We start from the raw sequence: 27446 nt of genomic DNA, 5'->3' as shown, positions 1-27446 counted from the left end.
CGGAAAACTACCAGGAATTTTTTCACGATGGCAGAAAATTGTTGAGAGCGCGCCGGTATAGGGCAGCGGAGCCAGACTTCTTTCATCAGGAATTCGGTCCTAAGATTACATTCCAGACAGTCGCGGTCGAAGATTCCGCATTCGTGAAATTTCTCGCAAACTTACTCTCAATGTTGGCAAGCAATCACGACCAGGTAAAAACACAGAAAGTGATCACGACATACTCAGTGTGCACTGCGCCTCTGCATGTGAACCAGAATTCTGCGCGGTTTTCACGTTTCCTTTCGCACTTTTCTATTCCAACCTATGCCGAAATTGGAAGCGACATCAATAAATTTGATATCAATAAAAACAATATTGATAAATTCTAAAATGGTGCAATGCAAATTTTACCTCCGTCATGTTTTACAGCGAAAAGTGTTGTCAGATAAAAACACTCCCGCGTGGCGCAGCAGTTGTCCACCGTCATCCGTAACCAGTATCGAAATATAAAAAACTCAATAAATAAGAAACACCTAAATAAGAGACATGCGGTATACAAGGACACAGTGGGGCGTGAACACGGGCGCTCTGCGTGCCAGCCCAGTATGCTTCACTGTACTCGGCACTTGTTCGCAAACTTGCCTAAGGCAGATGATATCGGAAGAGAAAATGCGTTATTATGAGTAAGAAAGCGTTTTATATCAGCAAAGGAACAACCAGGCATCACACATTGCGAATGGCGTAACGAGTGAGTCGTCCACTACTCTAACCCATTACACTGAAAAATGTGTTCTTAATCACCCATGAACCTTGGCATATATCTTGCTTGCTTGATCCTTTGTCGTGGCTCTCATCCACTAAAGGGGATTGGCCAAGAAGCTGGTGGTTAATGCAAGTCAATACCTTAAGCTTATTTAAGCTAGGGAAATAGGATTACTTTTTTTTTGGCTTGGTGAGATTGTTTTGGTACATGGTGAAAAAAAAGTGCAAGAAAAGAAATAATAGAATTTTTTGAATAACTGAGGTGTGATCATATAAAATTCTTGTGAAGGTTAAGTCATTACAGTGGAATAGTTTAATATCAAATGTTAGATTGGCTAGTAAAAATCGAGAGCTGATCAATGGCTCAGCAAAGTAATCTTCTTGTGTTACGTAGTAATTTGCAGAGAGCCCCACAGATGTTCCTGTCGCTAAGTCCTAATGAAGCATCCCGAAAGGCCAAAGTATTAGGAGTAGTAAGTGATAACTTTATTTTTTTCTAATAATTTCGAAACAATTTTTTCTTTGATTTTTAAAACGGTGGCATGTGAGAAGAAACTGGTCAATATTTTCGGTTTCATTACAGCTTGAGCACACAGGGAATGGCACAGACCGGACCGGTTTAAATAGAAATTAAAAGGTGATACATGGCGACGTAAATTTGTTAAGGAGACTTCCAGTTTACGCGTGGGACACTATTTATTATTCCTTGTGAAGTGAAGGTTTGAGAAATCTGGATTCTGTATCGTATTGTTTGATAAGTCTTCAAAAAAGGAAAGTTTACTGAACCTCCTTGCTGTTACATAAGCTTTAAGCGGCATGAATGGCACAATCAGAAGATCAGAGGATGCTCGCTCGAGTGAGTCAGGCATGTCATTTTTAAGTACACTATGATGGCTGGCAACCACGTGATTCGCACAAGACGAGTGTTTGCTGGGACTAATGATTTAAAATTTTCTAGTTCTGCTGATGCCAATGACAAAGATAAAAATGAACACACGAAATACATAAGTATACTACGATGGCTGGCACCCATGCCATTCGCACTAGACTTGTGCTTGCTGGGATTATGGATTTAAAGGTTTCTAGTTCTGCTGATGCCAACGACGATGATGAAAATGAACACACGGAATACGAGTCAGTCACTATCACAGCTGTCGATCGAATCGCAGGAAGTTTATGAAGAGCTAGTATAAGGGACGTTGATTTCGCTTCAAGTATTGGTGAATGATCTGCGAGGCGTAACGAAAAAAACCAGGATAAAGGGAGAGAAAAAATACTCACACCTGCTTTCTCGCTACTCAAAGGTACATTCATTGCAATTACTATATAGCTACCTAAATGAGACAGGTGTTGTTCCATTAAGCCAATCAAATATTTAGAGGGCAAGTTTTTAGCATTCGTCGGGAAGATATCATCAAATTTTATTTGCAATTGGCCGATTGGTTTGTCAAATGGCATGATCCCGAATACATTAGCTTTTGGGGTTTATATCCACGGGACCAATGCTCATTGAAAAAGATACTGGGCTCACCAAAGAATACGAAATGTCACTCTCTTAAAGTTGATTCGGAAAATTTTAAATATGTTTTACCTGTTAAACTACAGAATCTGCAAGAATAGTAGTAGGTATTAGTAGTAGTAGTAGTAATAGTAGTAGTAGTAATAGTAGTAGGTATCGGAGCTGTTTGATACAAAACTTTGTAGCTGTGAATTTCGGCAAACCTAAACAACTTCGAAAACCTTCCCGCTCTAAGAGAAGTAAGGGCTTAATATTTTGTATGCTGGTCCACGAGAGAATAGTATATATTCGAATTCAAGAATCAGACGAACATTCTTGCGGTAAATCATGATCAGCGTATTTTTGTGAAGACCGGAATGGAGCCAGCCAAGCCTACCTATCATTCCATCAGCGCGTGTAGCCTTAATTTGATTATGCACAATGTGATCATGCCAGCTCAGTTTTCGATCGTAGAATACACCCAGGTATTCATTACAGTTAACTTGGGGAATTATTTCTTGATGGCACTAAAGAGAAATATTAACTGGTACGGCCAATGAAAAAACTACTATAGCACTTTTAGTTACGTTTAGTTTCATGTGAATTTCCTAAAACCAGGTTTCCAATGTTACCAAAAAAGCGTTAAAGTTCAATGTAGTAAATTAGTATCACCGTCAGATGCAAAAAATGCAATATTATCTGCATATACCTATACTTGTACCTTATCACTCAGTGGTATTTAACTTAACAAATTGGTAAATAGCACTGGCGATAGAACAGAGCCTTGAGGAACACCTCCCGTTCGGAAATACATTGATGTTGAAATACCTCATTGGGAGCAATGAAATTTCCTCTTTTTTAAAACAGAAACTTACTTCGGGCATAGTTCCTAATTGTCGTCAGCCACTGCATGAACAATTGGCACACAATTCCTTGCAAGTTTTTAGAGGATACCACGCTTTTCAGAAGAGTGGCGATCGATAGCATGGCAAATGCTGGCCTACTACCCAGAAATTATGATAAATAATACCGTAGTGGGTACACAGCAAGTGTGTTTGCAGCACTTACCCAGTGAGTGTTTAGAAATGGCTCAGAAAAACCGCTCTTCTAGCTTTCGCTGTGGCTGTGTAGGGCCTTCCGCGCAGGCCTGGTGTTTTTTTCATCGCACTGTTGCCTTAATGTCTTGTCTCAGATGTCACGCCTCGTTACAGCAACGACGCATTAAACTTTCACTTCTATTAGTGTTCATTGTTTTTCGATGTGCAACAGAATCTTACCGATTGAAAACCTTAAAGCAGGAATGGCTGTCGCTGCAACTGTGACCATCCGTGTAAAGGGAAGTTGAACTTCATATATGAGTTATGATTTTCATCAACTAGAAATTCGAAAGCCACGTATCTTTACGGGTAAAAGGTGAGCATCCTTCCTCTTTGCCATTTAGTGCATCCTAAGACCACTGATTAGGGCTTTTCTGTTTTCGCATATACACGAAGTAAAAGAGGACGGGTTTAAAGAAAGAGCTACTGAGCTAATAAAGCAGAGAATTCAAGTTAATATCACTATAGTATCTCCTGCAAAGATCGTAAATCACTTCCTGTAGATAGGGATGTTGATTGGGCCTTTCACAATATTGAGAAAGGAGAACAGAGAAGAGTGCGTGAATGTGTTTCATCAAATGAGCTGCTGCAGTCGATATATCGATCAACGGTAATTCAAGCGGATTGGTTTCGAAGCTTGCGCTGTAATTCAACTTGTCGTCGCAAAGAAGGCTTCTTTTCACGGACTGTAGTGAAGAGAAGGATCGAAGTAAAGCAGGAACGTCTCAAAGAAATATATAATAGAGGGTAAGGACATAAATAAAATAACATGACTTTTACAAACAAATAATGCCCAACGCATGGGCTCAGGACTCACGAAACAGCTTGCCACGCTGCTGGAATGACGTTGAAAATTGATGTAAACAAATTATTCGTTGAGATTTCTATTTTCATAATAACGCAATCATCCATGGTAATTTCATTTAGTAAATGCGCTTGCTTAATTTTTAGGACGTGTAGACAACAATATCCGTTATGCAGAACCTTGTATTGCATTAAATTACTAGCCACGTAAAAATATCAAGTGTACCCGTAATGGTAGTTTGGGACTTTTTTTTTCGCGGTGGGAAGCAAGAGTTTTCAGGATGGGTACACGGCCACTGCTGAGGCATTTGGGCGGGGCCGAAATACAAGAAAGCCCCTGTACCTGAACAAAAACATAACGTCTGAAGTCAATCTGGAGTCCCCCAATGCCGATTGACAGAAGCTTCACACGTGGTCCTTCCATTTTAATCCCAGTACCCTTTTACTCATACCAAGCTTGGTCGTGTGTAACACCAAAATTCAGGTTGCTCAAGACTTACCAAAGACTGTATCGCTAGACATATTGCAAGTTCTGTACGCTCATTCCTGGTAGAATTTTAGTTTTACTTCGTTTCAAAAGCACGATGTGATTATGAGAGACACCGTAGTGGAGGGCTCCAGTAAAAATGATCATCTGGTGTTCTTAAACGTGCCCTCACGTCGCACAGTTCACGGGTTTCGACCATTGCACATCAATCAACATGATACTGAAGCGGCCGGGATCGAACCCGCAACCTTCTTATCAGCCGCACATCATGATCACAAATCTACCAAGGCGGACCCTCTTGTTTTTTGAACGCCATGATATTACTAAGTGCGCAGCACTTTAGGGGCCCGAATTGTCGTACGCTGCCGACCCTCGGCGTAACATGGGCAAAACTACGTGGAAAATAAAAAAAAAATGTCCAAGCAAAAAAAGCAGAAATAGAGAAAGAAAAGAAGGAAGGAAAATAGAGCAAAAAAGAACAGATAGAGCTAGAAAATTCAGCAGAAAAAGATGAACAAAAAGACAGAAAAAGATGGACACAAAGAAAAAGACAGAAAGACATGAGGAAAGAAAGAGAAAATTAAAGAGGAGTAAAGAAAGCAGCCTAGTTCCGCAATTTTTTCACGTTTTGCCCCCCTTGTGCAAAGCTAGCTTATTTTTATTTATTTTTTGTCTGCCCCCTTTTCCGCCAAGGTACGGTTTTTCAGTTAGCAATGTTCGCGTTGTCTCGACTGCTCTCTTTTGTTCGTGTTGGCACACCCTGTCTTTTTAAGGACCCGAAGACAGCCTCTGAAAATTCTAAATGGAGTTCGCTATTCATTCTTGGCGTGCCGCCATCCTTCCTTTTTTTTTCTTTTTTTGTGCTCTTTGTGAATACTGAACGGCGATTCATGTAACACGTTTCGGGAACATATCTGAGATATATCAGTTCTAAATTGTCTCCCATCCTGTTTTGCAATGCATTAGCACACTCGTTTTTCATCGCATTTTTTTATTAGCAGGCGTGATGAATGAATTTCTCTCAATTTTGTGAGTTTCCAATAGCGCTTCAGGAAATAACAGTATAGCCGACAAGCTCAAAGTCTTGATGGGCTCAACGCATCGCGCTGGTATTTTAAACGTTTAGAAAAACAAAATGGTGAACAGATAGTCTACAGGCATGTAGGTTATTCACTTGCGTCCAGCGTATATTACTACCTTCCCGGCATAATTTTACTAGCAACCAGCTAGTAAAGCTTCACATATCAGAATCTTCGCTGATGACTGCATGCTCTACAGACCTATAAACTGTCCTAACGATCACTCCATCCTTCAAGATGATCTGAACACTATTTCTAACTGGTGCAGCACTTGGCTTATGAGGTTGAATACTAATAAGTGTAAAGTTGTTTCTTTTGGACGTAAACAGGTCATATCTAACTTCACTTACCATATGCAATGTGACAGGCTCTCCACGGCGACTTCTTACAAGTATCTTGGCATCCACCTTACACCAGGGCTTTCCTGGTTTGATCACATCACTAACGTTTGTGCAAAAGCCTCCAAAACATTGGGTTATTTACGCCGAAACCTTCGTCGTTGTCCCACTAACATTCGCAAAATGTCATACCTAACTTTCGTCCGCCCGCAACTTGAATATGCCTCATCTGTTTGGTCCCCTTCCGCTCAGTATCAAATTAACATGCTGGAAACAATCCAGAACAGAGCCACCCGTTACATTTCTAGAAACTATGACATCAATTCCAGTGTGACTCAGCTTAAACTCCATCATTCCCTCCAAGCATTAAATGTTCGTCGTCACGTGTCCTTGTTATGCCTATTTCATAAGTACGTCTACAGTAACAAAACATCGTCGTTGCACCTTCAACGCCCGCTCTACACGTCACGCAGATTACATAACCATCTCAGCTTCACTCGCATTTTTGGAAACACGAACGCGTTCAACACATCCGCACTACCACAAGCCATCCGCATGTGGAATGATCTTCCCGACGATATCGCCTCTGATAGCAACCCCAACACGTTTCGGCAAAAAGTTCAGACGCATTTCCTTAATATTTCATCTTGACGTTCTTTTACTTCTTTTCCGAGGGTTTTTATGTTACGGAGTGTTCTTATATACTTCATCGCCATGTTTACGTATTGCTGACTTATTGCTTTGTTAATTTTTTTTGTTATTACTAACCGACATTGTACCGTTTTTATTTTGAAATTTACATGCGATTTTTCACTGTAACCCCCCTTACTCAATGCCTTCTGGCCTGTAAGGTATTTTCAATAAATAAATAAATAAATAATTTCTGCTGTTACTAAGTGGTGAATGTTTCTTATTGTCTTTAACTAAGTAGCTATGAAGCCACTTACGTTACCAGATCTTCGGTAGATAATTGCCGTAATCGTGACACTCTTAAGAAAAGTTAGGCAGACGTATATTTTACTCACTATACCTAGGAATAACTTATTTAGTGATACGTGATGCCACACATATAAGCAAATTATTGCGAGAGTGGTTACTAACAATTTAGTAACGAACTAGCCATTCGAGTCAGCACCATTGGCTTACAAAATAGGTAGTAAGTTTCGCTAACCTATAGATTTTACTATCTCTACTAGGAGGCTAGTGTTTTTTTGACAAGTGAATGGTTAGTATTTAGTTGGTGGATATGCCATCCTTTTTTAAAAAAATATACATGTGCTTTAATTGTCAAGTGAAAGATGCACCAAAATATTTTATTGTTCCAACGGGCGAACTCTTTGAAGAAGGACAATGCAGCTCTTCAAAAAAAAAAAGACCACTTCTCTTGCATTGTTTTTGTATATGCTTACACGGTAATAGCAAATGAATGAACATTCTGTACAGCTTTTCGTCATCACCGTCATGGTCCGTATAACGCCCAAATCACTAGTGATTATACGCGCATCGTATGCTGCACCCACGAGTATAAGGTCGAGAGCGCTAGCGAGAAACACGGCTGAAGCAAAGATGAAGCAAGCTGTCCATCTCCATCGCAAGGAGGGCGCTTGCGAAAACATCACCGAGATGATGGCTTGCTTGAGCCGCCACTTTGACCAGGAGGGAGTGGTCGCTTGCGCTTGCGCGTGCTATCTCGACTGGCCGACTGGCATCAGCAAATTATTCATATATGCTTCTACCCACTGTCGGTGCACAATCGCAGCCTATATCTCGAGAGGGGCCGCGTTCATATACCGTTCTGCAGTTTGCGAGGTGTGATGATGATATGGTATATGGTATAGATAACATATTAGGCATTAACTTATTATGTTATCAATGCCATAACGTATCCCAACCATCCCCGGCAATCAAACCGCTTGCGTATAAACGTTTATCCGATTCAAACAAGAATATGCGTCTGCTACTTAAGACAACCTGCAACTTCATATTACTAATTCACCTAAATCGGTATAGAAATACGCTGCGATGTTCTTTATTTGTGATTATTTCTACAGGACAAGTGTACCTGCCCTGCAATCATTGCTCTGCTTCTCCTCACTTATCACCGCAAGACTGCTCGTTTATATTATTTTTTGCGTTTTCATTCGATACCTACAGGAAAACAAATGATCGTTCAGGTACATATTCCTCTCACCACTCGCATCAAAATGTTGTGCATCTTCCATGTGCACGTACCACCTTCATTTTACCTGAATACTGTCGGAGAATGGAATGTATTTCCTCCGGGTATCACCCTCCTCGCCGACAATACTAATCTCAACGCTCTTAAAAAACGGCTGAGTATTCTCTAATTGCAAACCATTAACTTGTTACATAATGCACTAGACTCTTAGTAAATGAAGCTAATAAAATATAGGTTAGTGCAATTTACTACATAGTTAGGCAGTTAAGAGAGCTGACTGGAGTGGTTAGTTCATTACTAATTTGTTAGTAACCTCCCAAGTAGAGGTTACGCCTCTTTTGTTATATGTGCGTGTGCGTTTCAATAACGATATGATCGTCTTACAAAAGTATGGGATAAAAACATGAAATGACATTGTCCTCGTACATTAATTAATGGCTACGTAACTACTTCGCGTAACTATAATGCGGTAAGTTCGAATCACAGCAACGCACTTACAGAGAACTGATCACATATTTATAAGCTCACATCATATTCACATATGACCAGACCTTTGATGATGCTGATAATATATGATCATATGAGCATATGAGAACTTATATCAATGAATCATAAGCGAGAACACGCACGCAAATGCACGAGCAAAGGTTCATGGCATCTGAACAGCAGATTTGTACTGTAGCAGAAGTTTGAAGGCTACATATGCTGCTACTTCGAGATCACACACCTTGTACTGTTTAGCAGCCATATAATTTATAAGATAATTGTTTTCTGCAAATCATCTTGGGCTCTTTTATTTGCTCATATGTGTGGCATTAGGTATCCCGAAACTTCTATTGTAAGGTAGTCAATATAATTGTAGCTAGACTGAATTTTGCTTACGATGACACCATTACGGCTAAATGCGCTGTGGCTTCTACAAAAACTCTGGCAACGTAGGTAGCTTAGTAGTTACTTACTACTAAAACAACGCTAAAAAAGCTCCCCTGGTTAGTAACGGCTTAAGTTTCAAGCTGTACTGGCTGCTGGCTAGTAAATGTACGTGACGAATGAAGTATAATATACTTCACACATAAGTGAACAAACGGAGTTACTGATTATTACCTTTATTTTTTTTCCCCAGAGTGAATGCTCCCCCTCCCCCCAATAACCCCCTTTCATGTCACCTGACTTGCCAGTGGTTTTTTTTTTTTGTTCACCTACCCCTCATTTATTGTTCCATGTGAGACCCATTAGATATTATGAATGAATGGATGAAAGAGTTGGCTGCAGCCTAAGTTTGCCAGAACATTACTTGTTGCTGTCGCAATCACTACGTCACCACTTTGAGGAAACAGTTTTTTTTTTCAAAATTCTAGGGAATAATTTTTCCACCAACTAACTCTTGAATATTGGAATTTACCTCCCGCCCCCCTCCTGTCGCGCCACTCCACCACCAATCCGATGAACACCGTGGCGTTGACGCGCTGCCGCCGGAGGTGTTATCATCGGCGTGACGCCACCGGTGAATTTGGGCCCGGCGCAAGGTCCAACTGTAGTTACGCAGTCCTCTTTAACACCCCACATCTCCTCCTTTCTCACTTCTTCGCTATGAAATACTGTTATCACCACGAGTACTTTTTCTCACCAATGATAAAATGTGAAGTCACTGCTGAACAAAATATTAACGGTTTGTGCGCGCTTACGCACCCGCTACAAAATATTAGGAGCTCCTGTTCGCGTCATTTGCAGTTTTGAGCGTCCCTTCTCTGAAAAGGTAAGCCCCGTATACGCAAGGTCATTTGAAAACACTGTCATTTGACAATTTTTGGCAGATACTTTCTTTCGGTTGATGCTTACGAGATTGTAGGGGCAATAGATAGATTGGACTAGCTCGAGTAGTCTAATGCATATACTGCCTACCTTCTCCATTCATCTACTTCTATACAACCCTTCTTTTGGCACCAACCTTCCTGAGCGCAGATAGAAGTTAACTGATGCAGAGTTCTGCTCTCTGACTACTTTTTTTTCTTTTCTTGCTATCAATTTAAACATCTTTTTATTGTTTGTGAGCGCACCATCTAGCAACGCTGCTGCGGCAGAGGCTGCTCTTCAGGTTGCACCCCAGAATGGAGATTAGGCGATGACAACATCAGCGTTGCCGTTATCAGGAAAAACTATTTTGACAGCCACTCAAGCACAACCGTTCGCGGCTGTCTCTTTCGGTTTCCGGTGAAAAAAATTGCGCACCGCCGCAACTGCCAATCCAATTTCAGCAACCCACCATATCATCTTATAGACCGAAAGCGAATAAACGAGTACCGTGCTTTGAGGGGCTTGGTGTCCAGAGCTGCTGAATTCCACCGTGGTAAGCACAATCGCAGCAAAAACGCTGGACCCATTTTCCCTTTTGCCTGAACTGCGACTACACCTGAGTTGTTCCCTACCCGTATATACCGCAGCCATAAAACTCCACAAGTGTAAGCGCAGCAGACTCTTTCCGCTGAAAGACGGAAAGTATGAAGCTTTATCCCTATTCAGCGTTAGAATATATATATAAATATATATATATATGCACCGCGGAAGCCGGATTTTCAATGAAGGCGAAAAAGCTCGATGCCCGTGTGCTTAGATTTAGGTGTGAACGCTACGTGGTCAAAATTTCCGCAGCCCTCCACTACGGCGTCTCTTATAATCATTAGGTGGTTTTGGGACGTTAAGCCACTGTGATTAATAATATTAATGACATTATTATTATCACACTTACAATACAGAGAAATAACACAAGCATTAAAAATGAATTCGTTGTTACCGTTAGCCTTTTTTACCCCCTATCGCTGTTTACAACATAGGTGCTGGATGGCTTCCGGTTCTGTCCGTCGGCATAGCCTAGCAGTATTGTCGAAGAACAGAAGCGTTAACGAGTATCCAGTTCATATTCAAGAATTTTCTCCCTCTGTCTGGTCTTATATTTCAAATACACTTTGTTTTAAGCTAGATAAAACAATATAAAAGTTAGTTCTTAAATTCAGCGCCTCCCTTTTACCTAAAAGCAGTAAACGAGTCTTTCCTTCCTCCGGCACAAATTAAAACAAAATTTTTCGTTGTGGTTTTTGAATAAAGGGACCAGAAGTTTCTTGGTTAGCACCACGTGCTGCTGCTATTACTATGCTGAAACCAACCGAAAAGGCCAATATCTGTGGTGGCCACAGATGCCCCCAGGGCACACAACTTGATTTTCTGTAGTACTAATTTGCCACATCCTCTTTTCTCCACCTCGCCACGTTGGTCTAGTGGCTACGGTACTCGGCTGCTGACCCCCAGGTCGCGAGAGCAAATCCCGGCTGCGGCGGCTGCATTTTTGAGGGAGATTAAAATGTTGTAGGCCCACGTACTCAGGGGTGCATATTGAAAAACCTCAGGTGGTCTAAATTTCTGGAGCCCTCCACTACGGCGTCTCTCATAACCATATGGTGGTTTTCGGACGTTAAAGCCCACATATTATTCAACCTCTTTCCTCACTTTATTATCAGCAATGAAAAAAAGAACAACAATGCGTTGTTCTTTCCATGAGTCCTTAAAACGCACTTTTAATTTTTTCTGCGTTTGTTCTTTGTCTTGGTGTTTTAGGTTATGAACCGCCGTCTTCAAACTCAAAGCAAGTTTTAAATTTATTTAATGTAATACTTTCACCACCATCACATCCACATGCTGGGTCTGCCTAAAAGTGAACGGAAGAAAGGGTGTTGACTGTTATTCCTTTTCTTTACTTATGCTTCAGATACTGGTTACCCATGGCCCTAGGTACCTGGGCTGTGGTTTGCACATTATCGTAGTATTGGCTTATATCAATTAGAAGTCAACAAGTATGATATATATATATATATATATATATATATATATATATATATATATATATATATATTGGCAAAACGGGAGCGTTGCCAACAAGGATAGAAATATTTATTTATTTCCCAACAGTTTCGGGAAGGGTCCTCCCTTCATCAGGGGATGAGTTATACTGACATGAACTTCCAAACTTCGTTGCTTCCACGTCCCTCTCGCCTTGAAAGATGTTTGCGAGAGTGAGAGGGAACTAAAAAGGAAAGAAAAAAAAAGAAAAAAGAAAAAAAGGGGGAAGAAAAAAGACGAAAAGAAAAAAAAGAAAAAATGAAAAAGAAAGAAAAGAAAGAACCTAAAAAAGGGAAAAAACCACTGTCAACACTGAGAACGAAACCAACTGTCCGTGTACGTCCACATCTGGTTCTTATCACGTGCTGTTCAGTTCTCGACGTGTGTCGGGCCACCCAAGATTGTCGCCGCGGTGGCGGGAGGGGTCCGCGACGGCGTGCGTAAAGAAAGGGTTTCCCCTTAATGGGTCGGTAGGCTCTTTACCTTTAATCTTCTCGCAAACATCTTTCAAGGCGAGAGGGACGCGGAAGCAATGAAGTTTGGAAGTTCATGTCAGTATAACTCATCCCCTGATGAAGGGAGGACCCCTCCCGAAACTGTTGGGAAATAAATAAATATATTTATCCTTGTTGAAATGCTCCCGTTGTGCCATATCCCATATCTTCACGAAGACTAACTGGCCCATTGAATTACTACTCCCACTATATATATATATATATATATATATATATATATATATATATATATATATATATATATATATATATATATATATATATATATATGGTTTTACGGTACCGTTTGACAGATGACAGGCTACCACCTTCATCTCAGTGTGTGCATGGGCTGCTCTCATCTGAGAACGTCGCGCACGCTTTCCGTGACCTGCATCTCGTCCCCAGTTTTCTTACAATTGCGGAACATCCAAGGGACGCTGTTCAGGCTTTCGGACGTGCATGTCGCCACCGTGAATACTGCTCGCACCACATACTCCGCGGACGCAAATCAAAGTGGTTCCGAGGCCTCGTGCAATAGTGCCGTGGAGCTGCGGCGTACCATCGCACGACTCGAGGTCATGGTCAACGCTGTTACAATGACGAGCTCCGTGCAGTTCCCTGGCATCTTGCCGGTCCTGTGTGCAAGCCACGGCATGTTGGATGAAGTGGTCTTACAAGACCTTGAGGCCTGCTCATCTGAGCAACGCAGAGAGAGGAGGTGCGCCCTCCTGCAGCTCTAAAACCAGATCGGCTGCTTCAACTCAGTATTCTCGGCATTCTCACGTGCCGACCCCCCATCGCTAGCCATCCGAAAACCACAGAAATTCGACAGGCTCCAGAAGGACGCCGACCACTGGGTGGCACCCGTGAACCCCCTAGGAGCTCGAGAGAATCAAACGGACCAACAGAAATGGTGTGTTGCCATTGACCGCCTTCGAGATGGGACCATGGCGTGTCACAGAAATATAAAGGCGTGCGGCAGCAGTCCTGAACGGAATGCAGCACCCAGATCATAGCAGCCTTCGACCGGATTTCTGTAGCCTTTAAAACGCCTGAGACTTTCACCGAGGGCGGAGCTCAGTATTGGCACCACCTCGAGGTTGCAATGGTTTTTTCCAGTTCATCAACGGAATACATCGAGGTGGTGGAATACATCCAGCAGCAAGAGCTTCCTGCTGCTGACCCTGACAACAGTGACCACAGTGATCCTCTGCAAGTCACAGACTCTGCATCTGTATAAGACCTGGCAATACTACCACCTGACCTTCCTCAGGAAATTCCATCCGCATGCTCGTTGTTGTTTGAGGACGTGGAGGCGCTCACCCCTATCGAGCGAGATACCACTGAACCCTAGCAGACCATGTGAGTGATCGTCTATAACACCATGTACTCTTTACCGATTTACAAAGAAGGCCTTTCTGAGGATGCGAACAAGATGAGCCCTCACCAGACACAGCCGTGTTTGCAGACGCCACATACAATAATTTCTAAAGACGCACAGACGCTCAGTCGCGCAGATACTGGGTTTTGAAGGGATGTCTTCTTCGAGAAAACCAAGGTACCTAGCCAGGCTGAGAATTTGTCATTGAGTTATTGTCGCGGAGCAGCTTTCCTGTTGTTGCCTCCCTATACACCACGTGTGCAAGTGATACTTCACCAGAAGCCACCAGTTCAACCATGTCTGAGAGTACTGTCGCAAGATGGCTGCCCGACCAAGAGCTGCGTCACAACCCATGTCGGGAAATGGCTCATGTGTTCACACGGATGTCTCGCAGGAGAATTCGTCTGCAGCTCGGCCCACCAGCGGCGGCAGGACAGACACCAGTGTTTCCGTGTTGGTCTCGAACCTTGTCAACAAGTTTCGCTCACCAGAACCTTCGCCAAGATTTCAGGCAACGCCTTTTCAAGGGGCCAGAACACGAAACTCGAGCACCATGAAACGTCGAAAATCTGCACGCTATGCAGTCAAGGCTGAGTGTTGTGCAACAGCATCATGCATACTATATATATATATATATATATATATAGTGTGTGCATGAAAACTAAAAATTTTTGTTTCGCCCGTCCTCCACTTTTTGGTTTTCCCACTGGATCCAAGGACACCTTCTTGTTCAGATTATATATATATATATATATATATATATATATATATATATATATATATATATATATATATATATATATATATATATATATATATATATATATATATATATATATATATATATATATACTCTATTGGAAATCATGGGTTGGTGGATACTGGAATCGTTGGCGGATATGGTGGAAACTGTAGTGGGCATAATGACTAATGACGGCGAGAGTGAAAAAATGGGGGCAGATGGTGGTGGTGGCGGCGAGCCAATGGTGGTGATGGTGGAAAATGCCGGCTCATGGTGGCGAGGCAAAATGTGTTTGGTGGAAGGCTTGGTGAGCAAGGTGGATGATGGTGGCATGATGGAAGCTTGGTGCATGATGGTGGCATAATGAAAAGGACATGACAGTATGTGAAATCACTTATTTGTACTGTTTCATTCTTGATTGCGCCGAGATATATGTTTACGGTCAAAAGAAACCAATGCTGCTCTGCTCATTACGCCTTCTAGTACGTTTTTTTTATTTCTGTGGCGTCAACAACGCTTCAATCTTTGTGAAGCATAGAATATGTGGCCGGGAATATGTTTACAATTCGCGCACGTACTTACATCAGTTTGACATCCACGACATGTTTTTTTGTTGTGGTTCTTGTGATGTTTAGAAGACTGGAGTTTTCATTGTGAACATGGCAATAAATGTTTTACATCGGCGAGCAGTTGTCGACAAATAAATGGGCTCCAGTTTGCAATTGCCCCTTTCAATGTTACAGCAGAACACAGCGGTTTCTAGGTGTCGCCATGCTAGAAACGCAACTCTGGTAGTTCTTGCACTCTCTATTGTTTGAGCCGTACCTTTAAGTTAACAAAGTGCGTGCGATTACGCATAAACTTTCAACTTTCGACATGCGTCGAGATGAACCCCAGCGAATTTGACTTTCACCCTTCTGTTCTACCACCATGATTTCCACCATGGGTTAGTCATACCGACCAAGCCCGCACAAGTGTTATCGGCGCTTCTGGGTTTCAGAATACACAATTTCGACGAGTAAAAATGACAATACAGCACAGCTGCGGCATCATTTAACCCAAATGAAGCCTTTTTTATGGAGTACGGGGTCCGTGTGAGAAGCGACAAACATCGATGCGACGCGCTTGCAGCACTTTCACCAAAGGTACGCCTCCCCTCACCGACAGCCGCCAGTCGCACTCGCCGGCACTTCGCTGGCTCGAAGCGAGAACATAGACACGTCAATTTGTATGCTTACTGAACCAATATGATAGCATAATGTTTCTGGCGCACTGCATTCGCTTTGGACAAGCCGTTATGTAGTTGTTCCTAACGACAGAGCAACAGCATAGTGCTGGCACGACTGCGGTGTGCGTTGCGTGAAAAACATCACAATCAAGTGTAGGGACGTATCTGTCGAATGAGCATAGAAACGTCATAAAGCATGAACAGATATCACCCCTTGGAAGGAGCGAGAAACTGATATTAAACTTGGCAGTAACCGCCGATAAACTCTACCTGCTGCTCAGTCCAGTGAGTTGTTTGTTTTCTTGCAGTGGCGAATTGTAACAAAAACATAGCGTTGTTGCCATTATCGCAGTGGCAATCGTTACAGGTCGCACTTGTTCATGTTTATGAAATGTGCAAATGTTAGTAGCAGGTGCTGATCCCGTCAATCCCGATTAAGCGACAAACAAAACTGAAGTGCAAGATTGAGTTTGTGAGTTAAGTACTTCTTTGACACAACAACTGCCATCTGTCGCGTGGCGCAGCAGTTAGTGTGCTCAGTTCAAAATTTGGAGGTGGGAAGTTCGATTCCCCGCTGCCATAGTTTTTTTACGGGTGCTTGCTACATTCTATTTTATACAATTATTTTTATTATTTTTTAGTGGCAGCTCGTCCTGGTGGTTCTGACACTGCTTAGCGCTCCAACATTGACGGCTGGAGCGCGCCATCCACCATCCGCTCCATCATACGCCACCATACACCATGTGCTACAACATTTCCACCGCCATAATCCACCAAAATGGTGGTTGGTAGAATCCACCATTGTTATGGTGGATGTTTTTCATTATGGTATATATATATATATATATAGTCTAGTAGATCCTCCGTGAGTGGTCACAACGTGGTTTATTTCGACGTTTCGGCCTAGAGTCTGGCCTTTTTTTTTTATTCCTGATGAAGGCCAGACTCTAGGCCGAAACGTCGAAATAAACCACGTTGTGACCACTCACGGAGGATCTACTAGACTATATGCAACGCTACGGCCACTCAACCACCATGCCTGCCTATATATATATATATATATATATATATATATATATATATATATATATATATATATATATATCTATATATACATATATAATAAACAAAAGCATGATGCTTATCCTAACTATATCAATAGAAATTTAGCGTTTAGTCAGGGTGGTGTTAGAAAGTAGTAGGGGAACCTAACTAAAGTCACTTTTATTGCAAAGGAAAGACATGAGTCCGATGTGAATAAAGAGGTCTGCCAGGGAAACAAAACCGAGCAGCTGACTCCGTTAGCAAACACGGCTGACGCGGTGAACAAAGTGGCCTTCATGCCGTCTACGGCACAACACGGACTAAACGAGGAGACATCTGTGAAACTCCCCTGGATGCATATGCGTTCAAGCATGGGTGACCATGTCCTGTAGAGGTCAATGTACAAGGCGGTTGCACGTATTCCAAGTGCGGCGAAAAACGAGTGGGGCGGCGCCCTATACAAAGCGCGAACTTTTACCCATTGCATAAACTCGTGGGTGACAATGAACAAGTATTCGCCACGCTGGAGCCTCTCGGAGATGTGCATGTCACCAGCATAAAGGTTATGTAAATAGCTACCCGTTTAACACTCAATGATGCATACGCCTGCATGGTTGAGTCATTTAGTGCGTCGCGCTGCGGAATGAATTAATGCTTTTCGTATTATTTCAGCTGCTGGTGCACTTAATAAATTCATGAGATTGCGCTTGAAGTGAGGACAGTCATGTTCACCTAAACAAAATAACGTCATTTTTAGACGTTTAATTGGGAATGTGTACATCGTTATAATTAAATATGCAATGGTAGTCAAATCACATCGTTTTTTTTATTTCACAAAAAAATTTACTCTGATCAGTTTCATGATGGCAAAATATATTAAACTTATGGTGCTTAAAGCAGTTCCGAGCCATGCATAAGTGCGCAAATACAGCTCCACTTTCAGAGGGTGTTTTATCACGCCTCGAGAGTGGTACCTTCTATCACTGTTGGGAATTCATAACACCTGTGCGCTTGCGCTGCCGAAAGGGGGGCGCCTTTTCGGGCTGTCATGTGCAAGTGCGCATATGGATAGTGCACGACGCCATCTGCAAGGTCTACTCAATTATATCACAGAAGTTTTGGCAAAAAGCCGTTCAGAAGCTATCGCTAACGGCATCAACATGGGCAGATATGGGAGCTGCGAATTAAGCGCGACCATGTGTGGGGGAAAAACACTAATACTGAAAAACCAAGCTTCATTCAAAGTCGAAGCAATCACTATGTTTGACTAATGTCATTTTTTCTCCCAACAATAATATGTGTGTAATGAGCACATAATTTATGACAATTATTTTTTATTACAAAACTTTTTAGTGCCCTCTGCCCACGCTATTATTACACAGTGGAGCTCTTGCCGTACACGGAAATGCACGCTCGTAAAATTGGTCTGCAATGACACAGTCCCTCACGTGTTTTTTGTTCCTCGCGTGCTTGCATTCTCTGCAGTGCACGAAATTGTGACAAACGTTTTATTGTTAGTGAACGTTTTCACGCCCGGCTTCCTTCTTGAGCATGCAGTGCCTACCATTAATGGCTTTATCGGTGAGCAGATTGCCGAAGTATCTATAACGCTATAATTCACATGTCTGCATTCGCATACGCAGCGGTAATTCATCGGAGCTTGATGCAAAAAACGACATAACACAAGTACTGTCAGCAGAATTTTTTTGTGGCAATTACCATTGTGTGCAGTGTGTTAAACTTGAGTAATTGATGCTATTGAAAACAACTGAAATGGCAAAGCTTAGACATGAATAGGCGTCATTTCTTTTCAATAAAACTGAATAACACAATCATTGTCATGCTAAAGAACCTGCGTATGTTCAAATCAATTATGCAATGCTCAAGATATGACAGGTATACGCTGCTGGCTGCTTTAATCGTTCAGCGGAATCTGCCCCGAATGCCAAATAAATGTTAGAAGTTTTATTTTAAAACCAAGACAAAGTGAACGGTAGTAAACATCACTATATAGTCATGAGTTGGTATTAGAGTAGCCGGTGTTGACTTAAAGTGCACTCGTGGGGAACTCGGCAGCAATTGTCTTAGCAAGTCTTCAGCGATCAGGGGTCTATGAAAAGTAATTTGTGATCAAATTTCACGATAGTGCACAGGAACTGACGTCACTTGTTCACCAGCTGTTGCGTCACATCAGCTTTATTTTTGTTGAACCGGAAGTGTTTCCTCCTCCTCCTAGAAATGGCGCTGTTTCCTCCTCACAGAGCTACTATTTTCAGAATGTATGGTTTGCTATGCAGCCTTTGCTGCTAATTGTATTTACCTTGCCATCAGCCTCAACCGAAGAAGACGAGGAAGACGACACGCGGCTGCGGCACGTGGAGGGTGAGCATTTTAAGATCTCGGCGAAACTTAAGAGAGGAGGCCGAGTCGGGACCAAGGGAAGAAGGTGGCCAGGGCGCAGGAGTGGGAGCCAGCAGAGCTCCCGCAGCAAGGTTGCCCCCTGGACACAGAGTTTCTTCTCATCGCCCGACCTTGGCGAGGCTTGCTTTCACCATCTAGCGTTGGCCAGGCAAGCCCTACGTCTTCGCTTTCTTGTGCAAGCTGCCGCTGTCGAACGCCGGAAGGTCACTGAGTTCGACAGGCCCGACACTTCGCTCCCACTAAGTCAACGATGTGAGTGTCTGTACAGCCTCTCCAGACATCCCCGGCTGCACGAATGCATTCGCTACTTGATTCCATCACCTCCTCTGCGATCACCGCGTCTAGTGAATGGTGACAGATACTTTTCCTTCGAAACGTACCTTCTGTGAACTCCTCATGTTCTTTAACAGATTACGATTCTTGTTAACCTCTTTCCACTTTGTCTGCTATGTTCTTTTGTCCGTTATTTGTTATGGTTTTGTTTCTTGAATATTTCAGCGTTAGGCTTTTGTGGACATAAAGGTATATTCTCGCATCTCATTTCATCTCTAATAAGCATCTTATAAGATAGGAACCTATACGAGTGCGTATTTATTGAAGAGTCTCTTAACACGGGCTTTTTTTTCGCGTCCTTGGGGAAGACTACATTAGGAACCGAGATGCACTAAACTTGCCAGAAGTGATAAGAGAGCCATTAAACTGCCAAGCATGAAGCACCCTCCTAGGAGAGAACGTTACAGATAAATTAACGCCTAATTACTAACAAATAAATGAAGATATATGGGCTTAAGAGAGTTTAGTGTCATACTTTCGGTGTGTAAAGTTATTTCTTGTTTATTTCTAACCCCAATTTGCATAGCTGTTTGGAGGTGCATGAAAACTGGCAAAGTTACTTCGACAACATCTGATGTCAATGGCTAATAAATTATTCACTTTGAATACACGCACTTTGCCTTTTTTTCAATCCCTGATGTCTTCAAAAGCTTATTGCAGCATCATAAAGTTAGTATCGCACTGGTACGTAAGATTTAACAACTTATACAGTCAAGCTTATTGGTCTGCCAGCATAGATTTATGCAGCACACGTACCTCGGATCTGAATTTTATAGCTACGACGCATACTAAAAGCCCCATATTGCCGTTAATTTTTGTCAACTGATTACGGTCTCATAACACTGCAAGTAAGAACAGTGGTAAAAAACTTAGGACCACTGGCTGCTCTAAACTAGTCTGCAGTATTGGTGCGTTTTTCAACCGGTTTGAATCGCGCTCCTTCAATATATCTCACTATTACGTACTCACACAAAAACCATTGCTATTTGAACAAACGTTAGTGGTCTGGGAATATTATAGAATCCACAATTTTCACTCCCTACCTCAGAGCAGCCTAACGAACACCTATTCTAAACCTTTGGTTGTATCTCTATTTAACGTTAGTTACCCACAACTACACTTCTTGAAATTTTGCCAAATATCGCGTTTTGAAGCTCATGACACCCTATCAGATACAGTGAAGCCTTGGCGACACAAATCACATGGTGTCACTGAAAATAATCGTGTCATTCCAAATTCATATAACCAGAAAATAGTAAAATTAGCGTGCAACAAAAAACCACAACATATCCACGGAGTGAATGATGATGAGTGGGGTGGGGTGAAGCGTCCGTCAGCCCGTCTGTGCTTCCATCCGTCCGTTCGTTCTTTCTTCCGTCCATACACGCAACCATCCATGCGCCCGTCCGTCTGCTCATCCGTCCGTCCGTAAGTCCGCCCATCCATCTGTCTGTGTCTGTTCGTGCGTCCATACGTCTGTAGGCCACGCGTCTATCCATCCGTCCGTCGGTCTGCTAGTCTGTCTGTCAGCCCGTCCATCCGCGCGCCCATCTAGTGAACACTCCAAGTACCGCCATCTGCCATCTCGCATCCCCTGTGGCACATACCCGCTCTAGAGCGGGTATCTACCACCGGTGGCAACGTACTATTACATATACAGAAGGGGTTGACACACTCAGCCTTCAGGAGCTTCACCCATAAAAACGTTTTCATTTTTTTGTTTCTCAGTGCCACGTCAACGGCACAAACAGCCGAGAATGATATCTAGTGAAGTTTTTAGACGTCAATGATCATACTTACACTCGTCAATATAGGGCCCATGCGCGCGTGTGTTGTGAGCTTCCAAATTTTAGCAGGCTTTTTCACACCACAAGAGAGTACTACGGCGAAAGTCATTTATGAAACACTTTGTGCGCTAAAGATAAAGTCCTGAAACATTTCAGAGCCCCTGTCCCTAGATTTGATTACTTTCTGACTACGCTGGTGTTGGGGACATCTTTTGGGAGATTTACGGCCGTTGCCGCACAATCGAAGTGTTGTCAAGTGCTCGCATTCCACACGATCGTGCATGTCGACAGTGTGAGGCATGGCTCTTCCGCCAGCACCATCCGCTTCCAGTTTGGTTCCTCGTGCATTTTTCATAGGATGTCTGATGCATGGGAACATCGCTTGGCTGGCATCGTTGCGACAGGCCCTTGTAAATACAGTACAAGGACAGCACCACGCGTTGGCACGTAAAAAAATACGTATAAATAAAAAAGCCACCTGTAATCTAGGTGGCTTTTTAAGTAAGGCAAAAAACACACGGATGTGCATAAGTGGCTTTAAATTTGGTGCGTGAGATCTCAGAGGTTAACACGTCACCGGAGGTTTACGAATGACTTGGCGGCATGGCGCTCATGCCTGCGTTCGTGTTGCCGCGCGTGATAGTCGCACCTCTCGCGATAGTGTACGTTCGTATCAAACGCGGTGGGGTTAAATCTGTTAGAAATCACGATACTACATTACACTGGGGGTCAATCCATATTCTTTCTTCACATCCAGCGAAGCTCTTGACGTCTCCTCAAGGAAGCCAAAGGCCCTGCCACTTGAGCGTGCTGGTTTCTACGAATAAAGTTCCTTCACCCTCCTTTTAATTTGTCGTAGCCGATCATTCATTAGAACTAACAGAATTAAACCAAGAAAAGTATATAAAGGACGTTGCTTGTGAAAACTGTGCTATACATGGAAAGACAATGAAGTGGATAAAAAGGGAAATGGCCGCCTGCAGGAACCGAACCTGTGACATTCAAATAACGCGTCCATTGCTCTAGCAATTGAGCTACGGAGGCTGTCATCCACCTCGTCCACTTTATCGGTTTATCTCTAGCATCGGACAAGTTCTTTAAAAGTTTCAGGTTCGGTCCCTGCGGGAGGCAGTTTTATTTTCACTGACTGCAATTTCTTCTGAGATATCAAACTTTTTACAAATAACATCTCCTATTGACCTTATCGCTGTGTAGAACACGCGTCCTCGATGGCTTGCAGTTTGTGTCCCCTGACACAGCATACGGGCAGTGGCAGAGAAGAACAGCCTCGGTGAAAAGCCCGCATCCTTTCGACGTTTTTCTCAGTATATTATGTCAAAATATCAAATAAAAATTTTTATAAGCTATACAAAAGATTAATATAAATTTCTCTGAATTTTATATATACACACCCTTATCTTGTCCGAAATTGTAAAAAGAAACATTTCTTTATCTGAGACAACCTTATCATGTCTTTTACAAAGGGGAAAGAGCGCACGAACGAGATGAGAAGAAGTAACACACATCACTTGTATGCTTCGTTGTTAGAAAATAAAAAATTAAGTGACTGAAAGTGAGGGCAACGCTTGTAGCTTCTATCTGAACTTTGAACAGGCGAATACTTTTCTTGGCTTGATTGTCTGTTAGTTTATGTTTGGTCTAACAAAAAAATTTGCCATTAAAATCCATCTTCTTTCATTTCTTGCCGCCCCGGCTTATATGCAGCTCTATGAAAACGACATTTGAAGAACTTGTCCTGATCAGATGTACCCTTCCTTATACAAAGCACCTGAAATCGAGGCGTCGATTTTTCGTAAACCTACTGGAAAATAATGCGGTTAGCTAGTCCTGATACCTGGGTTTTAGTGTTCTTGTTGTTGCAACTGACTCGATTAGGCCGGCATGAGTAAAATGCCCTTATTGCTAATTCTAGTTAATACCCTTGCCTTTTGCTCATTTGAATTTCTTTCAATCTCTCTTGATCTGCTTTATCACAATCACTACAATCTAAAAAATGAGTATTTGGGGAGTGTTTCTGCTCCACAACAATTATCTTCATCTATATATTTCGAGTATTTTCCCCGCGCTATCACCACGTTTCTAATAGTTCGCAGTCGTGAACAGCGCATGCGTTATAGATGTAACTTAGCTTTCCAGGCAGGAAAGTGGCCCGCGTCGAGTTATCAAGAAAGGAAATGCGAGTAAGTAAGATGATGATTGTTGTTGCGTAGCAGAACTACTCCCAGTTTACTCATTTTTTTTTCTTAGAGTGCAGCACATTGTGCTAATGGCACAGCCCAACCGCGAATCGAGTATAGGTAGCGAAGTGGTCGCGACGCCTACCACTATAGCATTTATCATAGAATACTGTGCTTTGAGACATCCTAACGTACACAGGTGATTAAAGTAAATATAGACCCACACGCTACGAAGCCTCTCTCAGGCATGGAGTTAAATCCTATGAAGCAATGAAGGTGCATATATGGATGAAGACACTGAAATAAGTAAAAAAAGAATACGCATTCCACATGTGCTTGATGGTCAGGAAATAAAACCCCCGTAGTTACACATCTGACGCCAATAGAGGATAATAAAAAAAAACTTTTCAACTCTTATTCGCATTTTTATACTTTATCCTATTCGCAGTTAACCAGAATACGATGACTCCGAACAACAAGCTGTAATTTCGGAAGCATTTTGATTGCGTTGCACGTTCGCCACAACGACCATGCCATAATGGCAATACCACAGATTATGGCGAAAGGTAATCGGTGTTATGGTATGTAAATACAACGTCCCGCGTATATAATGGAAACCGTGCTGACATAAAATTTCAGTAATACTGCCAACTTGCAGAACACCTCAGAAATAAAATATATAGTTTCATAGCGCGTGCGCAAAGACAAACAACAACAAAAAAGCGACTCAGAGGAACCTAAAAGTGTTCTACATCATTTACGAATGGCATTGCAATGACGTACACTGAACTCTGCCCGTGACACTTGATGCATTTGCACACGCCAAAGCACTCAACTTAACTGATTTGAAAATTGGGCGTTGCGCGTATACCAAGCTTGACTAGGTTAACAGCTCAATGCCAGTGAGGGACAGTCTTTCGTGTTCTAGTGGTCTTTTCTGTTGCTCAGGGAGGCCATCGCTCAGCTGACTATCTTCCAGTTCGGTATTTTACTACCCTACCGTTTTGCCCCTGTATGAGCTCTATATGAAGTAGCGGGATATCATTGAATCGGCTTTGCAATTTTACCGCACGCTGTCGCTATTGCCCGAATAGAGGGTGACTTCCCTTCTGTTGGAAATCTTGCATGGCTCGGAGAAACGGTCCTAAAACTGCAAATTATTGTTGCGACACCATCATTCATCAAGCAAGTTTTTCAAGTGAGGTGAAGATTCTATCACCCCTGAATTTTGGTCACCCCTGAATGTGAAGGCGCGTGGCGCCCTCACTGACCCCGTTGTATAATTTTGGGTCATAATCCTATATTTTAAACTTTTAGTTTTGTGGTACCACTTTTCTCTTATCTACGTCTTGAGCGATTGCCTTGTGCTAACTTTGATTATGTTGAATAAATTTCCCAGCATCTACAAATTACAGTACGTATGGACCTCCGACTTATTCTGTTGCACTACAGGCAAAACACACGCAATAGATGGAGCACAAACGACAAAGACGAGCGCGGAACTTTCAGCAGCGTTTATTGAATAATCGCATGTATTTCTATAAAGAATTGTAATAATAGTGAAAGTTGGGCTAGTTGGTGGTTCATACTTGGGAAGTAAAAACAGCGCAAAAATATAGACAAGAACAGAGGAAGTGACGACACCGCGCTATATAGAATTATTGTGCTCCTACTATTGCATGATGATTTGTGGGGTTTAACGTCCCAAAACCACCATATGATTCTGAGAGACGCCGTAGTGGAGGGCTCCGGAAATTTGGACCACCTGGGGTTCTTTAACGTGCACCCAAATCTGAGTACACGGGCCTACAACATTCTCGCCTCCATCGGAAATGCAGCCGCCACAGCCGGGATTTGATCCCGCGACCTGCGGGTCAGCAGCCGAGTACCTTAGCCACTAGACCACCGTGGCGGGGCGTTCCGTCTATTGCATGTTTTGCAAGAACTATCACTCGATCAAAGAGAAAATAATTGTGGCAAGGAATCCTAAGACGCTGGCGAGTTTTTGTGTCTCTTTTTTGTCAGAGTGCAGCGTTCTCGTTTAACTAATGCCGAAATTGATTTAAGACTAGCGTCCTGCTTGAGTTCGCGAAATTTCATATACTATTCTAGAAAGGTTGCAATTCAGTATCCAGTTCTTCAAAGCACAGAAATATCGAGCAATGTTTCCGGATTTTTCACTGCACGTGCTTCGAAAAATCTGCTATACCGGTACTACATTTCCACAAAGAATATTGCAACCCTTTCTCGATCTTCATGTCGATTTTCATGTTGATTAGCGGTATTGAAAGTGCTTATCAGTCGCCGCGTAACATTGCAACCACATGCACAAGTTTGAAATCACAGATTTATGAGACACTACTAAAGCGGCTTGATTACAGGCGCTAGATTGCTCACAAGTACGGACATAATTATGAGCACTTTTTCAGTAACTTGCATGGTCCGAGTGCCTAGATCCTTGTTTTCGAAAATTGTAATGAACTTTGATGATCCTTCTAACTAAGTATGAATACTGAGGCGAGAACCATCCTTCTGTATATTCTTTATTTTCGTACATCTTATTATGAAATAATGAAATTTGATTTGACTTTAATCATGCTTACATGATTATAAATTGTATCAGTTGTCTGTTTACAATTTACTGTGGCAGACGCATACAGTTCTTTGTATATGCACAAGATAGGCTGGCCTTCGTTCGAAAGGTATCGAAAATCGAAAGGTATGGGGCTCAATATGGAGTGGCATCATAGCACCGCCGTCTGGACTATGCTAATTCATCTGTGCGGCGCTCCCACGACGCTTATGTGTACCCCACGTGAGGCACAATCAAATTTTCAATAAACTTACATTTCATTTTCTGCAGAAAAATATGCTGTTGCAAAAGTTTGTGTACACTTGGTGAAACTGTATCTCAGAACCAGAGCCCAGTAGCAAAATTCATGCTCAAAGTTTTATAAATTGTACTGACTACAAACTTTATCAAAATTAAACGAGCCGCCCTAAATTTATCACGTTAGTTTGAACATAATTTACGATTACAATTACTATCACATTGATGGCAACAACTAGGAAGCTCTACCCACTCACCCCTAACCCTTGCTCCGTTCACGCACAAAAACTGTCGTGATTGGTGAAGGCTAGCGGCGTCACGCGTGCCCGCGTAATGACATAAGACAGTTCCGAAACGATTTCGCATAGTATGAACAGGCCACAATAGTGAAAGGTCCCGAGTCAGCAAGTGTGGCGGCAAGCATGCCGCGGGACGCCGGGCGTCCCGTGCAGTGCGTCCCACCGGGTGCCGCTCACTCGGGAGCCGGCAAAAAAGAGGAGAGACGTGCTTACGTTCGGAGGAGGCGATCTCGACGAAGCCGCGATCCGGAGGAGTCGGTGACCACGCGCTCGTCACTTCCGATGGCCGCGGCGCCACTGAGAGCGCTTGGCGTTCGAGCCGCGAGAGGAGGGGCGCCGGCAGCGAGTCGCACTCCGAGCGCCGTCTGGCTCGGGCCCGCTGAGGCTGCGCGCCGCCACTGCCACCGCCGCAGGATTGCAGCGCACAATCAGCCCTCCTCTTCCAGAGCTGTCGGGGGGCGGGACAGCTCTCTGAGGGTTCCGCGGTGCGCGTATCAAGCAGGAAGCCAGTTTCATGCACACGGCGTTACCTGTGCAAAAGTCACGTGTCGTATCATTCAAATGATCGC

The 27446-nt window shown here is 42.8% G+C and overlaps 1 protein-coding gene across 1 annotated transcript in view; it reads right to left on the bottom strand.

The window, feature by feature from the left end:
• LOC119187640 (G-protein coupled receptor dmsr-1) overlaps positions 1–27208 on the bottom strand; it is a 951250-nt gene extending 924042 nt beyond the window's left edge. The window contains exon 1 of the mRNA XM_075878496.1: positions 27091–27208. The gene's annotated coding sequence lies outside the window, so the exon portion shown is untranslated. The remainder of the gene's footprint in view (positions 1–27090) is intronic.
• Positions 27209–27446: the final 238 nt, after the last annotated feature.

This window comes from Rhipicephalus microplus, chromosome X (genome assembly GCF_043290135.1).
Source record: "Rhipicephalus microplus isolate Deutch F79 chromosome X, USDA_Rmic, whole genome shotgun sequence".
NCBI classification, from domain to species: Eukaryota; Metazoa; Arthropoda; class Arachnida; order Ixodida; family Ixodidae; genus Rhipicephalus; species Rhipicephalus microplus.
This window is presented reverse-complemented; position numbering and strand designations above follow the sequence as displayed.